We start from the raw sequence: 17102 nt of genomic DNA, 5'->3' as shown, positions 1-17102 counted from the left end.
GGATTCTGTGACTTGCCGAAGATGGCAGAGCCAATTGGTGGCAGAGATAAGACTAGAATCCAGGGGTCCTAGCTACCAGTCCAAGACCCTTTCTATACTGCCCTATGGCATTCAAGTAAGCAGCTATCTCCTTTGCTTATGTATGAGGCTAGTCCTGCCAGTAAATCCTGGAACTGGACATAGGGGTACATGACTTTGAAGAGCCCCTAAATGCACATGCTGATGTGTGATATCACTTTGGTCATGATGTTCTCTTCCCAGCATTTATACTATAACTGTGTTTTTATAGGTTAATGAATTAACCTAATTGTTGTTGCTATTTTGGTCCAAATATAGGCCACCTCTGAATACAGGCAGTTCTCTTTAAAAAGGAAGAAAAGACTTATCTTATGCATATGTGCTGAAAATAAAAACTGATTTAAAGCCCCACTGGGTTTTAGATAAGCCATATTAGTGAAGCCATATAGACTGATAGAAAAATTGAGAGAAGGTGAAGATTACAAAAATAATAGCCAATATACTGTTTTATGATTTGCAAAGTGATTTACAGACATTATCCTATTTGACCAGATTTGAAAAGAAATTACCTTCCATAAAATACCTAAAAACTCTGGTTCTCAACTTAAAGAACAGACCACAAGTAGGAAATAGGTAAGAGGCAAAAGGCAACTAGAAAAATAAGAAAGCTTCAATGCAGTTGCCCTCTCCTATAGGGAGCATTTCCCAATTCCCCTGGTTGCTAGTACCTTCCTCCCAGAAATTATTTTTTTATCTCATCTGTACAGATTTTATATTTAATTTTATATGTACATAACCCCCACCCAGTATAATGCAAATACCTCTAGAGCAGGGATCTTTATATCTCTGCTGCTTAGCATAGGACCTAACACATATTAAGCCCTTGTTCGGGCAGACATCTGGGGTTGCCTTTGAACCCAGGTCTCCAATTGCTATCGATGAAGCAGTCTGGTGCAGTGAAAAGAACATTGATTTGGTGTTTAAAAAAATGTTTGCTGAATGAACCAAATGAAGGAATATGTGCATTGAGTTCATTGTGTAGGAAGAGCTAGAGACCAGGCTAGACTGCTTGCTTGATGAAATAGGGCCAAAATTTTACTTAAATCAGGAGCAGGTAATGGAGGACTTCATTGGTGTTTAGAGAAGTTTAGGGAGGAGCTCAGCATCTGAGGAGCAGGGCAGGTAGAAGCAGAAGGAACTAGAAAGAGAGCACAGATATTGCAAAAATAGCTTATGAAGAGTAGCCCCAGGGAGGAGAGGAAACCGTATTAGACTTAGATGTCTTGATAGATTTCCATGGTCAAGGGATAATGTGACTGTGTGGTTTTCTAAGTCAATATGAAGTCTGAAGTGATCTTTATGTATGGTTTAGTGTCCTCAATTTCTATTTGAGTTTGACCCCACTGATCTAGACCTATTCTATTGAATCAACAAACATTTTTGTGAAACACCTATTATGAGCCAGACTCCCAAGCTTCTAACATGTAAGCTCCGTGAGGGCAGAATGTTTCATTTTTAATCTTTCATCCTTATCACAGTGCTTGGTACATAGTAGGCATTTAATAAATGCTTTTTGATTGGTTGATTGATAGAATGACTTTAGGGACCTGCAGATTGTGTTTGGTTCTGGGATTATGGGTCAGGGATAATTTGTGTGGGCCATTCTGGCTGCCCCAAAGAGCTGAGGAGTGTTTTGAATGGTGTAGTGGTTTGGTTTATGGAATACCATATATGGACCATAGAAAGGCAGCAAGATGGGGGTCATCAGGCAGCAGTAAGGAATTGGCAATAAGCAGAGATCAGGCCAGGCAATTGCCCAAGAACTAAGGCAGGTAGGTCAAAGGTTAAAGAGCTCAAAGGGCACAGGTTAGAGAGAGAAGGCATTAGGTGAGGAGTTCAGGACTCAGGGCTAGTCAACACATGGTACCAGCAATCGGGAGCTCTATAAGGGAACAAGATTTTAGCTTTGCCAAAGTCATCATATTGCTTTATGCTAAGGCCATACAAATTCAACTCCAGAGGGCAGAACTGTTACACAGAAGCCGATTTAAGCTTGATATAAGGAAGGGGAAAAAACTCCTAATGATTAGAATTCTCCAAGAGTGGAATGAGTTCCCTTGGCCATGATGAGTTGCCCACCACTGAAATCTTAAAGATGAAACTTTAGGGGAGAAATGAAGAGGGGCTCCCACTTAGGTACAATGCAACTATCTAGCTTTGGTGGTCCCTTCTATCTCTAAGAGTCTATGAACTAGTCCTGAGCCCCAGATATGTGGATTCAGCAAGAGAGAAGAGGAGAGAGCTGAATAATAAAAATGACTCACATTTCTATAGCTCTGGCTATGGCTAGAGAGACAGCTTTGAATCTAGGAAGAGGTCCTGCTTCTGACCAATACAAGCGGTGTGATCCTATGCAAGTTGCTTAACCTTTCAGTGCTCTGGGCCAATCTCTAAGCCTATAAATTGCAGAGGAAGTGCTGATATTCATTGCTAGAGGAAATTTGCTCACTTGGAGGCTCCCTGTGCCAGTGAAATTACAAGTCCAGCTCCTAGCTCTTAAGGTGTACAAGTCTGAAGTTGGGTTAGAATTCAAATAATTCCATATTTACGAAGCACTTAGTATGGGCCAGCAGGCACTGGGGCTGGGTGCTAAAGTTTGCAAAGCCAAAACTGAAATAGTCCTTGCCCTCAAGGAGCTTCTACTCTGAGGGAAAAAACAGTGCACAGATAGTAAGTAGCAGATAATGTGAGTGGGGGAAAGAGCACTAGTGGCTGAAAGATTGAGGGGAGAATCAGGGAGGGCTTCCCATCAGAGTGTCAAGTGAAATGTGAAGGGGGAAAATTGAAGCTAGAGTAGGAAATGATGCAAAGGCAACTAGATGGCACAGTGGATAGAACACCAGGCCTGGAGTCAGGAAGACCTGAGTTCAAATCCAGCCTCAGACACTTACTAGCTATGTGACCCTGTCAAGTCACTTAACCTTGTTTGCCTCAGTTTCCTTATCTGTAAAATGAGCTGGAGAAGAAAATGGGCAAGCCACTCCAGTATCTTTGCCAAGAAAACCCCAAGTAGAGTCAAGGACATGACAGAAAAGATTGAATAAAAAGGACAACAACAACAACAAACAATTTATGTATGGGGTAAAACAATTCTGATTGGCAGACCTCTCAATGAAGAAATGGGATTAGTGTCACCTCAGCTCTCCCCATCACAGCATCCTTGGAAAATGGGATTAATATTAAGGCAGCGGTGATGGGAGTAGTGCTCAGGTGATGGCTAGTCTGAATGAGATGGGATCAGTACTAAGGGGACCTCACCATCTTGGAGCACAGTCCTCAAGGTTGAACAAGGTTAAAACATGGGGTCACTCAGACTAACCAGCTGGCTTTGTACAGGGTCTGGGAACTCAGATGGAAAAAAAGCTTCTTTATCTTCACTAAGCTCTAACTATAATTTAGCATCTCCTTCAGCTAAACAACTAATTACTCTGACAAGGTATCCATAGTCTTCACTAGTCTGCCCAAGGGATCTGTGACACAAAATGGATAAGAAGCTCAACTATGGAACTAGAAGGAACATCAGATGTTATCTAATCTCCCCCCTCCCCATTTTATAGATGAGAAAACTGAGGCCTGGAGAGGTTAATTCCCCTCCTGGTCCTGTTTCTGGTTTCTGGACTTGAAAACCATGCTGTCTCATCTGAAACTCTATTCAGCACCTGGTGTCTCCTTGCCCAGAAGCATCTAACCACCCATCAACCTTCTCAACCTAGAACTTCTCTCTGTAAGGCTTGCACTCTTCTATTGATGAGTTCCTCCTGCAGCCTCCATTTTGTAGAGTGACTGAGGCTGCTTCTCATTCCACTCCCTGCCCTGTTCCTGGCTTCTAGACTCTGAAACCAACCCACTCATGTTGAAATACATATGTTCCCCTCCCCCTCTTTACAGCTCCCTTTTTTTTTTCTGTCATTAGAATGTAAGCTCCTTCAGGACAGGTCCTTTCTTTCTTTTTGCTTGTATTTGTATCTCCAGTGCACTGTGCCTGGCCCTGAGCAAGTGCTTAATAAATGTTTGTTACCTTCTTTCCCTCAATAACTTGCCGAAGGTCACACAAGTAATCAGGAAGGTCTGAGCATGGGCTGCTCCCCAGACAAAGGGACACAGAGTTTGGGAGAAGGGGAGGGTCTGGGGAGCTGAAGGTCCCTCCATAAGAGCCCAGTACCCCTAGGGAGAGAAATAGAAACCCCCAAATTGGCTGACTTTCCTGCCAGCCTTTCCTCTACCACTGTCTTGGGTAAAGAAAGGGAACTGGTTATTAGGGGTAGCAGTAGAAATCAAGGTCTTTGGTGCCTTCCTGTTTGAGAAAGGGATGGGAAGGGGAAGAGGTTTCTTTGCTGTGGTCATTGAGGTTGGTCTTAAGGGCTTCTGTGGTATTGGAAAAATGCGAGACCTTTCTACAATGTATTCGATGGGAAGGAAGTAAACAGATACTATAGATATTCACTGGGTGAGCTAATGATTTTTGAGAGAGGTTGTTATGGTCTACACACAGACAAAGTAATTTCCAATTTCATTAATACAGAATGTCCATCTAATACCATCAATACTTGTTTTAGAAGGATGTCCTTCCTAAGCGATTCCAATCTACAGCTCTCAGGCTAGGCTCCTGGAAAACAGATAAAGAAACTCTGACGTGGAACCTGACCTAACTACTTTCCAGTTTCCTGAGGTGCTCCCAGGTTGGCATGAAGGGTGGGGAAAGTGGTTAGGATTCCCTTTGGGCCTTGGAAGCTCTGTGGATACTTCAACAATACCAAATCTATGTGGCCTTGAACTTAACCTCTGTGGGAGAACAATTTTTTCCTCTTTAAAACAAGAGGACTGGACTAGATCACTTCGGAGGTCTCTTTCTGACACTACTCTGTTAGTATCCCGGACCATCTCCAGTCATCCTGCTGCATATTAGGCCACTGGACCCAGATGGCTCTGGAGGAGAAAGTGAGGCTGGTGACCTTGCACAGCCCTCCCTCACTCAGATCAAAGTCAACTGCAAGTCATGGCATCATTTCCCTGATGTCATGGTCCTCTTCAAGAATGAAGGACAAACACAACAACTCAATTAGTAATTTGTTTATTGCTCTATAATCCTGGCAATCTAGAAGTTCCATGAGGGCAGCTGCTGAATCTTATCTAGACTCCATATCCCATGCCCATTGCCTGGCACAGAGCTCTGCAGAGTATAGACATTTAATAAATGGTTATTGAATTGAATCGAAGTGATGCCCCTGGAATAAGAATGCCTCATGCAGAAGATCACTGGTCACTGATGTCCTGGGGCTGGTCTCTCTGTTCAAACTCTCCAGGTTTAGCTCTTGGGAAGTATGAGAGTAAGGAGGGAGGGGCTTTTAGAGCATTTTCTTAGAGATAGCACTCTTTAATACAAGGAATTGCCCTTGTGAAGACTGGGAGTGAACTGGGTGTCTTGTTGAGTTATTCTGCGCTCTGTGATAGGTGACCCTCAGAGGCATAACTATGGTGGGATCACTTGAACTTTGCCCCAGGATGGAAAATTTAGAAGGTACCAACCACACTGAACCAGGGTACTTTTCTTCCCCTAACCACTTGGCCTCAGTGACAGTGGTAACTGCCTGCTAACTTGTAACAGTAACTGCTTCCACCCTCTTCAGCAACATAGAAAACTTGAGATGTCCTAGGAATGTTTCATCCCTCAGGCTTTTACATTCCCAGCCCTCAGCCTGCTTATGTCTACCCCACAAGCATCCTGTCCTTCAACAACCTAGAAACTTCCTGGTTTCCTGGAGCTCATCTTCCCATCCCCCTTTTCCCTAGTTAGAAAAATTACTAGTTACAGCTCCAGCAATATCTCTTCTTATCCCCTTCCTCCTCTGGATGGAAAGGCGGATATCTTATTAACTTAATGATTGTGTAGGAATTCTGGTGGTACACCAAATGCCCACCAGTACTCAGGAGGCTCCCTGACTGGCTGAGGTTTAGATTGGGCTGGTACACTAGAGAATAAACTTTGGTCCACCACAATCAGGTAGGTGAATGGGCTTGGTCCAAAGGGGTTGGGTGGATGAATCCCAACTTAGCGAAGGTGGGGTTAGGATGTGGGAATATGGGGGTGTTCTGGAGTATGAGTCATGACTCCTTTTTCACGGCCATGAACAGACCAGATACAGCTGTGTGGGCTCATAGACAGCATGTAAATCCTGCTGGCTGTGAGTTCTGTTAGGGGAACTTAGGCTGCACGGAATGACAAGCTGGAAACTACCCAGTTAAGCTGAATAGAATGCTTTTAAACACACTCCTAATTATTTTAACTTGGAATATTATTTCTGGCTTTATATTCTCATTCATATGCAAATCAATATCCTTGCTTATACTCAAGATGGCTGAGGTTTAGTAAGAGAAAGAGGGAGAGAGATGCTAGAGTTGGGCATTCTATTAATGGACCAGAGACAAACAAAAGGGGTGAAGGAAACGGGGATTGGATGCTATAGATCAGAGAGATCTAAACGGTTTCAGGGGCCAAGAAGGACAAAGGGCTTTTATGTGGCATACTAGATAGAGCACTGGACTTGGAGTCTGAAAGACAAATTGAAATACAGACTCAGATTCTTATTTGCATGACTATGTACAAACCACTTGTGCCTGTTTCACTTTACTCGTCTGTAAAGTGGGGATCATGACATTGCTTACCTCCCAGAGTTGTTGTAAGGATAAAATGAGATAATGGTAAAGTGCTTTACAAACCTTCACAAAGTTCTATATAAATGCTAGCTACTGTTATTATTATCAATAATAACATAAAAAAATCCTGTCACTACCACTTGCTACCTGTGTAACCTAGAACAAATCACTTCATTTCTCTGGGCTTTGGTTTCCTCATCTACAAAACGAGGGGTTGGGAATAAATGACCTCTGAGGTCTCTTTCAGTTCTAAGTCTATGATTTAAGACCTGTGTTTGGGAACCTCTGACTGCATTATGTCCATTAAGACCAAAAAAGTATGATAGGCATGTTAGGAGCCAGTCCTGAGAAGTAAAATAAGGTTGGGGAATAGCATATGATAACTCATATCATTATCACAGCCTTGGGCAGGCTGGAATAGTGGATGGAGTGCAGAAGCTGTTATCAGGAAGACTCATCTTTCAGATTTCGAATCTGGCCTCAGACACTCACTAGCTATGTGACCTGGACAAATCACTTAATCCTGTTTGCCTCAGTTTCCTTATCTGTAAAATGAGCTGGAGAAGGAAATGGCAAACCACTCCAGTATCTTTGACAAGAAAACCTCAAATGGGGTCACAAAGAGTTGGACATGACCAAACAACAACAAATTCACAGCCTTAAGAAGTTTTAGGCTATTTTAATTTAAACAAAACATTGTGAAAAGAATTAAATAGTTGGAGATCAGAGAACTGGACTCCATTTTGGGGGCAGGAGGTAAGCCTGTGGGACATTCAGGCTAGTGGAAGTGAGAGGCTGGTGAGAGGAAGATTGTGTTTTTAATGTATTTCCTGACTATGGCAATATATGACTTGGTTCAAATACAAGACCCTCTACATTCTTAGAACCCAGGGCTGGCTCTGAAACTAACTGTGTGACCCTGGGTAAATCACTTTATTCCCAGCCTCAGTTTCCTCATTTGTAAAATGGAGATAATAATTCAATTCAGTAAATGTGTTAAGCACCTACTATTCCCAGGATATAGCTGGGATACAAATACACACACACACACACACACACACACACACACACACACACACACACTTGCTCAAATGATAGTCCCTATCCTCAAAGAATTTACATTCTCATTCTCTTGGATAATAATATACATACTCTCGGTTCTATAAGTTATTGTCAGGAGTGTGCTTCATAAGCATCAAGGGGTATATAAATGTATTCTTCTTATTATTATTAAAATGAAACAGATTCTTATCTGTGTAGTTTGAGTGGAAGGGTTCAGAAACCCTGGGGCCTCAAAAATATCTCGGCCAGGGGACTATCCATGGTGCTGAAAATGCCTACCATTAAGTCATTCCTTTGGGTGAAAGCATTGCTTCTAGAAAAACTCCTATTCAAATGCGCTTCTCTCACTTCTGCCCTTGGGTAGTAGAAGCATTGGAAGCTGATTTCAGGGGTGGGGTAGGGCTAGCCCATTGTTACATTTAGAGAACAGATGTTAGGACTAGTGGAACTCAGAGAATTTAGCTGTCTGTCCTCTGCTCTAGTCACCGGCCACAAGCACATGGGGAGCCCTGCTTCATTCTGGAAAGTTGCACACACCTGCTGGTCCTTATCCATTCTCACCAGGAAACATAGTTAACTAAAATCTAGACAAAAGACCAGCTGCCTCTGTCCTGAAATCAACCTATATCCTCATCCATTCCCGCTGTTGTGTGGATCTGTTTGCCTTAGGTTTTTCTTTAATCTTTCTATATAGGTTACATTCTCTACTCAATTCCTCTTTCTTTGTTTGAAACCTAGCTGCCAATCTCTTCCCATTTGACCTGTATTCCTGAGGAATGCCAATTCTGGCTTACCTGCTTGAATTTCATAACTTGCCAGGTCCTTTAGGTTTGTTCTGGCAACCCGGACACTGATTTTTTTTTCATCTTCTGGGTTCATACTACATCTGTGTTAGGCAGTGCAGACGGACCACAAACTGGGTTTGGAATTGAACCAGGAGGAATAGAGTGGGCAAAATTGCATTTGGGGATATTAAATGGCCTTTCAAAGATCCCAAGTTTCTGTCTGACACAAAAACCAATCTCTTTAACAGCAATTTCCTTCTGGTTAGGACGAGTGGCTAAGAATCATGGAACATCCTTATCTCTGAAGAAGAAAAATGGGGACCCACATAGGTGACCAGTGAACAGTCACTCAATCAACAAGCATTTGTGCTAGGCTCTGGGGTCAAAAAAGACATTATACAAAACCCCGGCTCCAGCCCTCTAGGAGCTTATATTTTATTGGGTGGATACCACATGCTGACAGATAAGGAAATGTAAGATATATGCAAAATGACTGGGATAAAGAGAGAATTAACAAGTGGTGAAATGAGGAAATGCCCTTTGAAGGAGCTGAAACTTGAACTGAACCTTGAAAGGAGCTATATGTTCCAAGAGGTGCAGATCAATAGGGAGAACATTCCAGGCACTGGAGACAGCCTGTGTAAAGACACAGGTCCGGGAAATGGAATTTCATATACATGAAATAGCAAACCAGCCCAGACTGGGTAGAAAGTGGAGTGAATTGAGGAGGAGTAAAGTATAATCAGCCTAAAGATAGTCTGGAGACAGATGGTGAGGGCCTTTAAATGTGAAACAAAGGAGTTCATAGTTTTGTAGTTTCTAGTGGGGATTCCTTTTGAGTATAAGTTGGATTAGATGGCTCCTGAGGTCCCATCCAACTCTCAAGGTCTTTTATTTTATCTGAGATGTGATGGTTAAGTGCTAAAGCTTCTCCAGCAGAGGAGATGCATGGTGGGCCACATGGAAGGCCACAGTAGACTACCCATAATGACTTGCCCACAAGCAGTGGGATAACACATATTGTCAAGGACATATGTAACCACAAAAGGACGTGGGCTGTTCATGGAATGAAAGGCACCTGGGACAAAGCATGACAGATGGAGTATCTGAGTGTTGCACTGGTACCCATAGAATGTTCAGTGACCTAGAAGCAAATTTCTATTGCATCAAAGAGATCCTCTATGAAGAATTTATGGAAGGACAGAATGAATCAAAAAAATCACACAGGATGAGAAGATATGGATAATTTGTAATCTTTGTCCTTAGGTGGGAGGGGAAAGAGAAGGGAATAAGTAATTATCAGGTGCCTACAATGTGCCAGACACTTTGCTAAGTGTTTTACAGATTTCATTTGATCTTTACAACAGTCTCAGGAGGTAGGCACTAACATTATCTCTATGTTACAGTTAAGGAGCCTGAGGCAAATAGGCTAACATTATTCTCATGTTTCAGCTAAGGAAACTGAGGCAAACAGAGATTAAGTGACTTACCTAGGGTCCCGTAGCTGGGAAATGTCTGAGACTGGATTTGTACTCAAGACTTCCTGACACCTTAACCACGTTGCCACCTACTTGGAGAGTACCCACATCAATGAGATCTCAGATCTATTGATACATGGAAGCAAAGGTTAAAGGCATCCCTACACCCACTCTGGCTATACCAACTGAGGCCCTTGTTTTGATATCTCTCACTATTATACTGCTCTATCTGTTGTACCATGCCCATCTGGCATGGCTTCTGGTCCAGAGCCTCCTTAGTATACAGGGTGGTGAAGAAATAGAACATGAAGCTGTGATTTTTAAAATTGGGAGTAAGGTACAGTATGTTATAGAACAAGGTGGGGTATAAGTAGTGGGGCTCTATACTTGGAGAAGACATTTGAAGGTATGGGGTGAGGAAGGAGAAAATTTTAGGGCAAAAAAGAAATACTTTTCTTCTCAAAAGCAGTATATAAAAGTCTCTTCTCCCTTCCTTTTAGGTTTTCACATATTTCCAGATATACAAAAGAGGCAGCACAGAAAGAGTACAAGACTTGAATTTGGAAGACCTAGATTTATGCTTCTGCTTCCACCAAGTCCTTGCTGTGCGACCTTGATTAAGTCACATAATCTCTTTAATCCTCAGTCTCTTCATTTATAATGTCAACCAATTAATTCATCAACCAACAAACATTTATTAACTACATACTACTATGTGCCAGGAACTGTGTTAAGTAGGTGCCAGAGATATAAAACAACAGAAAATCCCCTGAAAAGGTCTCTGCCCAGAGGAGTCTACATTCTGTTGGGAATAACTTGCCCTTCAGGCCACACCAAGGGGCTGTTATGAGGAAAATGTTTGTAAACTTTGTAAAGTGCTATACAGAAGTAAGGGACAATTATGAGCATGTTCAATTCAATTCAGTTCCACAAGCTTCTACCAAACACCTACTATGTGCAAGGGACTGGGGCTACAAAGACAAAACCAAGCAAACCAAGTCATGAGTAACATATTTCTGTTTCAAAGCTAATGTGACTCTATAAAAACCACTTAAAAGATATTTTGTACATTTATACATATATATATTCAATCCCCTCTCCCAATTCTCCCAAGTTTAGAAAACAGAAACAAAAAACCAAACACTGACATTTCTCAGTGCATCTTGACACCTCTGCCCCCAGACACAATGGTTTCAAAATTTCCAAAACATTTTCACCTATAAATGGCAGGGAGCAGCTTGAAAATGCTTGAATAGACAGGAGTGGGGCTGTGCTAAAAAAAAAAAAAAGGGAAGGGCTTGGGGTCCTAGAAATGTTTGATGGACTATAATAATATCTGAATGTTTAGCACTGTGTAGCCCAAATATTGTTTCTTCTGTTCTGCATCCAGATGGTTGAAGTCATGTAAACTCTCCTTTTGTTCTCTCCTCATAGCTGTCTCTCTCTTTTGATTTCAACAAACTAATGAATCTTAGAGTTGGAAGATATTTCCAATTCCCCTCATCTTGAAGGAAACTGAGGAAACTCAGAGAAATGAAGCAATTTGCCCAAGGTCATATAGCTAGTAAAAACAAAAGATTTACACCCAAGTCCTTGGACAAACCTATTCCACTGCTCCTCATTCAGATTCCCTTTTCTCAAACCTTGTTACCTTTCTTATAATTTATAATGGTCCACAAAGCCAGTTTTCCTCAACATCCATCCTTTGCCTGGCAGGATGAACATTTCATGTTTTGATCCCCAAAGGAGCCTCCTCATTCTATTCTTAAATCTTTTTATTGGCACCAAAATGGCTTCTAGATTAAAAAAAACAATTCAACAACTCTTGCCAGAGCACAACTCTTCCATTCTTTTAAGAATCTTGTGCAGATAATTTAACACTGAATGTTTCCTTTATTCTTAGCTACTTCTTCAGGAAATGCTGTCCCACATCATAAGAGAGACATACCTCGAACTCCATTTGAAAAGAGATCTGGGTTACTCATAAGTTCCTAGAGTTGGACTCTTAAAGATCATTTGGTCCAACCTCCTACTCAATGCAATAATCATTGGCAGGTGGTCATTTAGTCTCTGCCTGAATACTTCCAGTGATGAGAAGCTCATTACCTCACCAGGCATCTCATCCCATTGTTGGACACCTTTAATTGCTAAACCTGTATTTTTGTGCTGGGGTTAAATGGCACAGACTATACCTAGGACAAGGCAAAGGAAGGTCGTGATCTTAGATCCTTCAAGTGGTGAGGGAAAAGATGAGACCTGAGAAAGCTTCATCTATGGTGTGGCTGCCTGGAGGAGGAAGTTCCACCTCATAACTTCATGTATAAAATAATTATGCTGGCTAATTATGTGCTAAGATCAGTTGTTTCTACATTACTGAAGGATTTCAACTGCTGTCAGCACCTTTTAAATTTTTGTAACCTACAACAAAGCCCCATTTGCCTTGCCTTAGCTACAGTCTGAGTTAGAAAACTCTCTGTTATATTGGGTAGAAACCAGACTTAGGACAATAGCTCTCTCTGAAGAAATATTCCTTGTTGAGTCTGGGCAGTGCTCACACAATTTTCCAGTGATTGGACAAGTTGTCAGGTGGTCAGGAAGAGATCTCGAATGACAAAGATATTGAGCTGCAGAGGTGTGACTCTGAGGTGAGAGGAGAGTTTTAAGTCTTATCCGACCACTTAAGTGTAGGTTTCAGAAGGTAGAGATCAGCACTTAAGGATGAGATGGATATGGGCTAGCCTTTGGGAGTGGGAGTGATAGGCAGGTTCTGAAGGTCAGACTTGATTTCCCTCTCTCAGTCAATCAATAAATGAAAATTTATTAAGCACCTCCTATGTATCAGGCAATGCACTAAGCACTGAGGATATAAAGACAAAAGTGAAATAGAGCCTGCCCTCAAAGATCTTACATTCTGGTGGAGGGTGGGGTGGGGCTCCTGGCACTCTAATTCTAACCTAGGGAAAGCATTAGCATCATGGCTTCCTCCTTTATTTAACTGGGATGATCTCATTCCTCGAAGCAGTCTAACTGGTGTGAAGATGGCTGGTTTTCCCCAGAGATGGCTATAGTATCTCCAGAGTTGAGCCAACTCTGTCTTCCCTGGGTGAGTCAAAGTTCCCTTATTTTCTCACCACCTTAGCACATAGCAGCTCCACCTGACCCTAAATGCACTCATACAATTTGGCTCCAGTCATTCCAACCCAATAGTTCATTTTGCCTTGGGATTCTCCAGCTCTGCTAAGGCTATCCAGGAGAATAAAAGAGGGCAGAGCCTTTGAGCTAGGGAAAGCTAGGGGCTTCTCAATCCACACTGCTGTTGGAGCCCAGCTGGGAGAGGGAGGTCTTCTGAATGAAAGCACCTAAGAAAGGGACCCTGGGACATTCCTCCACAGGATACTCCCAAGAGGGCACTCAGGGACATCTTTCAGAAGCATTTCAGACTCTGCAAAGGATTCAGAGATGCTCCATTTTTGTACAGTGAGCCTCCTCTACACTTCACAGAATCTGTACAGGGGGAGTAGAACAAAGGAAGCCTGGCCACGTGTCTCCTGTATCCCATAGCTGGACATTCCTGCTTTTCTGGTAACACACCTTCTAGGATGCCCCTGCAGATGACTGGGGCAGGGAGGTCAGAGGTGGGGTGCTCACTCCTGCAGAAGTGAAGCTGTGGGGGTGTGGTCCCTTTCTGTTCCCTACAAGTGTGGAACCTACAGGGGTCATTCCACATGTAGGGGCAGGTTGCCCTCTGGCTGGGGTGGGTCAAGGGGGTGGGATGAAAAAAAAAGCCTCCACTAGGGAGGGAACCGATATTTCCTAGTGCAATGAAAGCCAGATGGAAAAGTAATGTAGTATAAAGGTAGGGAAAAGGAGACAGAAGAGGAAAAATATGAGGGGAAAAGGGAACAGAAAAAAAAAGCAGAGGAACAGAAAGTTAGGTGATGGGTGAGGCTGGAGAGGTGAAAGAAGTAGCTTCCCACTTGATACAGGGAAGGGATCAGAAAAGGTAGAGAGGGGACAGAACGGATGGTAGGGGTGGACTTTCAACAGTCTTTTTCTCTTCTCAATAATGCCTTCTGTGCAAACATCCCTCATGAACATAAGAAATTAAAGAAACCCCAAATGACTCCCCCAAGTGACTCCACCCTTAGCTCCAGAATGGGGACAAAGCTTGGAACCTAAGCTTTTCCTTCTACAGACACTCATTATCTTGTCCCTGACACTTCCCACTCCTCCAAGAATCCAACAAAGTTTAATGGAATGAGTGAACTAGAAGCAACATAATGGACTCACTGTGCTATTTGGCTGCCTAGTCTCCCCCTCCCCCAACCTCTCCTATGACTTTAATTTTTTTTAAGAGATGCCCTAAACATTGGTATTTGTTTTCTACTTACCCCAACCCAGTTAGTGGTGAGCTGCTTGCTTCCTCACTCCCTCAATTAGTGGTGCTCTGGGCTTCTCTCAACATCAGCACCACTGTTCGGCTCTCGACATGACATCATCTCTGAGTGCTGTGATTGGACAGCTGCAGGTTGCTTGGCAATTGGACAGTATCTTCTGGAGGAGCAGGGATTGCCTAAGTAACTCTTGGAGAGCCAGGGAGCTAGAGGATGATGTCACACAAAGAACCTATTTTCTAGGTTGTACGGGGTGCTGGGGCAGCGGAGGTGAGGGTGGGGAAGAAGATGGAAAGTGAGAGTGGGGATGGGATTATAAACCCCTGAAGCAGCCATGGAGGGTAAATGATGAATGATATAGAAAAGTTTGGGCTTTTTTGCAGATCTGGGGGTGGGAGAGTATAAAATATAGAAGAGGAATGAGAACAGATGAACTCTAAATATAGACACTGGGATTTTTTGATGCCCTTCTTCCAGATATATAGGGAGAACCGAAGGGAGGGCATAAATCCTTGCTCTAGAGGCATGAAAAAAAGATAAAGGAAAAGTGGGTCTGGCTCAGTACTGTGATCAAACACATGCTTTTCCCCTTGTCAGTAGCAAGAAGTCACAGCAGGAAGAGCACTGGACTGGGAGACAGGAGCACTCGGTCCTTGTCCGAATTCTACCTTGAACAAGCTGCGTGGCCTTGGGGAAATCCCTTTACCTTTCTGAGCCTCAATTTCTTCATCTGTAAAGTGAAGTGTGGAATGTGATCAGATTTTTAACCTCCCTCTGAGGTCCAACATCATACTCCATAATTGCCTTTAATTCAGTTTATTTTAGGTAGACCCATGAGGTTCACAAGTGGGTCATAGAAACATCTCATAGAATTGGTTGTGATAACAGAGGCTGCTGTTTACACCAGACTGAGATCATACTGACCTCTAAGGACGAGAGTCTGTTGCTGATGGGGGATTGGGGTGGAGGGCAGAGAATGGGCTATGGGTGTGGAAGATTTGGAGAGACCATAAGAGGGGCACTGATAGACCATGGTGAAGGGGTGTGCCAGTGCATTATGAGGAAGGGGAGTGCTGGTGAATCAGGTGTATTGTTGAAATTTAAGAGACTGAGGGGGTTGGGTAAGTGACTGCCTTTAGTCCATCCTCTTCAGGGTGTGTGTGATAGCTGCTATTGGGGGATAATCAATAAAGTCAGGACCTGGATAGACCTGGGTGGAGGAGGTAATCAACTGGCTGGGGATTCCAGACCCATACCACCTTATGGCAACGCTGCTTGATTGTGTGGCATGTGAAACTGTCTGAAACATACTTTCAGGGTTGGTGCAAATTCTGCAAATATGTACAGCCACATACAGTGAGGCAATGCTACTTCCGTTGGTTCCTGGAGTCATACATCACTAATTTTAGATTTATCCAGATCCTGTTACTACTCAATCTTACAATGAGAAGGATGTGACACAGATCTGTGAGCTCTCTAAGACAGCATGTTGCTATGTACCAGGGGTTTTGGGTAGGGGAAGCAACAAGATCTCTCACAGGGCCCACTTCTAATATTTACTATCTATGAGACATTGGCAAGTCACTTAACCTCTTTGGGCCTCAGTTTACTCATCTGTAAAATGAAGTGGTGGTATTAGATGGCCTCTAAATTACTTTTTAGCTCTTCATCTGTGATCCTATGACCTCTGCGGTCCTGTGATCACTGTCTTCAGGTCACAGGAAAGTGAGAGACATCTAGAATGACTTTAGGGTCAGAGAGTGGTATAAAAAGATGTCCAAAATATGCCAGGGGAAAATAGAAAGAAACTTTCCCTCTCAGTCAACTGGAATTGAGACTTTTGAATGTTCAGGGAGTCATGAGAGGTCCAAATGAGAGGCCTTGGCAATGTGGGTAGTAAGATATGCCAAGCGTGGTAGTGGGTAGAAGACAGCAGTGTGTATTTGAGGGGTGTTGCTCAGAATACCATGGCCAAACCATTCCAGGATTTGGCAGAGGGGTGGATCCCATCTTGCAGTCTGCGTATGTGGGGAGGTGGGGCTTAAATTATTTCTTTTGGCTATGTGTGGGACATATGGCTCCCTAATGTATGGAAGCAGGAATCTTAGGAATGCTTTTGCAGACTTTGACATGTGAAAAGAGGAAATCTGTAAGTTATTGATTAACTAGGATGCCAAGTATCTGTCTGTGGTTCCAGACTTAGAACACGCAGCTTAGCAATCCTCAGAGCTGAGTAGTCCTAGTGGACGGGGATGGGAATTACTGGCAACCAGAAGTACCTACTCTGTCAATCTAGAGTGGCCACTGTTGGGGGTACTGGTAGTGGTGAGGGTTGCTGCTACCCTTAGCCCTACTAGGTTAGGGCCTGGAATTAGAAATAGAGATCATTCATTTTCTAGTAGGAGAAGAAAGTGAGGCTGGTGACTTTGCACAGCCTTTCCTCACTTAAATCCAATTCGCTGGCATGTCACGGCATCACCTCCACCATGTCATGGTCTTCTTCGAGAATGAAGGACAAAAAACAGCAGCAATCATAATCATATGCCTGGGGAGGCAGGAAAGGCAGATGGTAGGATAAACTAAAGTCCTCTAAGCCTTGTGTCCATACAGGACTTCTAGCTTTACAAATAACTGTCTCCTTAATGACCATG

This window comes from Trichosurus vulpecula, chromosome 3 (assembly GCF_011100635.1).
Source record: "Trichosurus vulpecula isolate mTriVul1 chromosome 3, mTriVul1.pri, whole genome shotgun sequence".
Classification (NCBI taxonomy): Eukaryota; Metazoa; Chordata; class Mammalia; order Diprotodontia; family Phalangeridae; genus Trichosurus; species Trichosurus vulpecula.
This window is presented reverse-complemented; position numbering follows the sequence as displayed.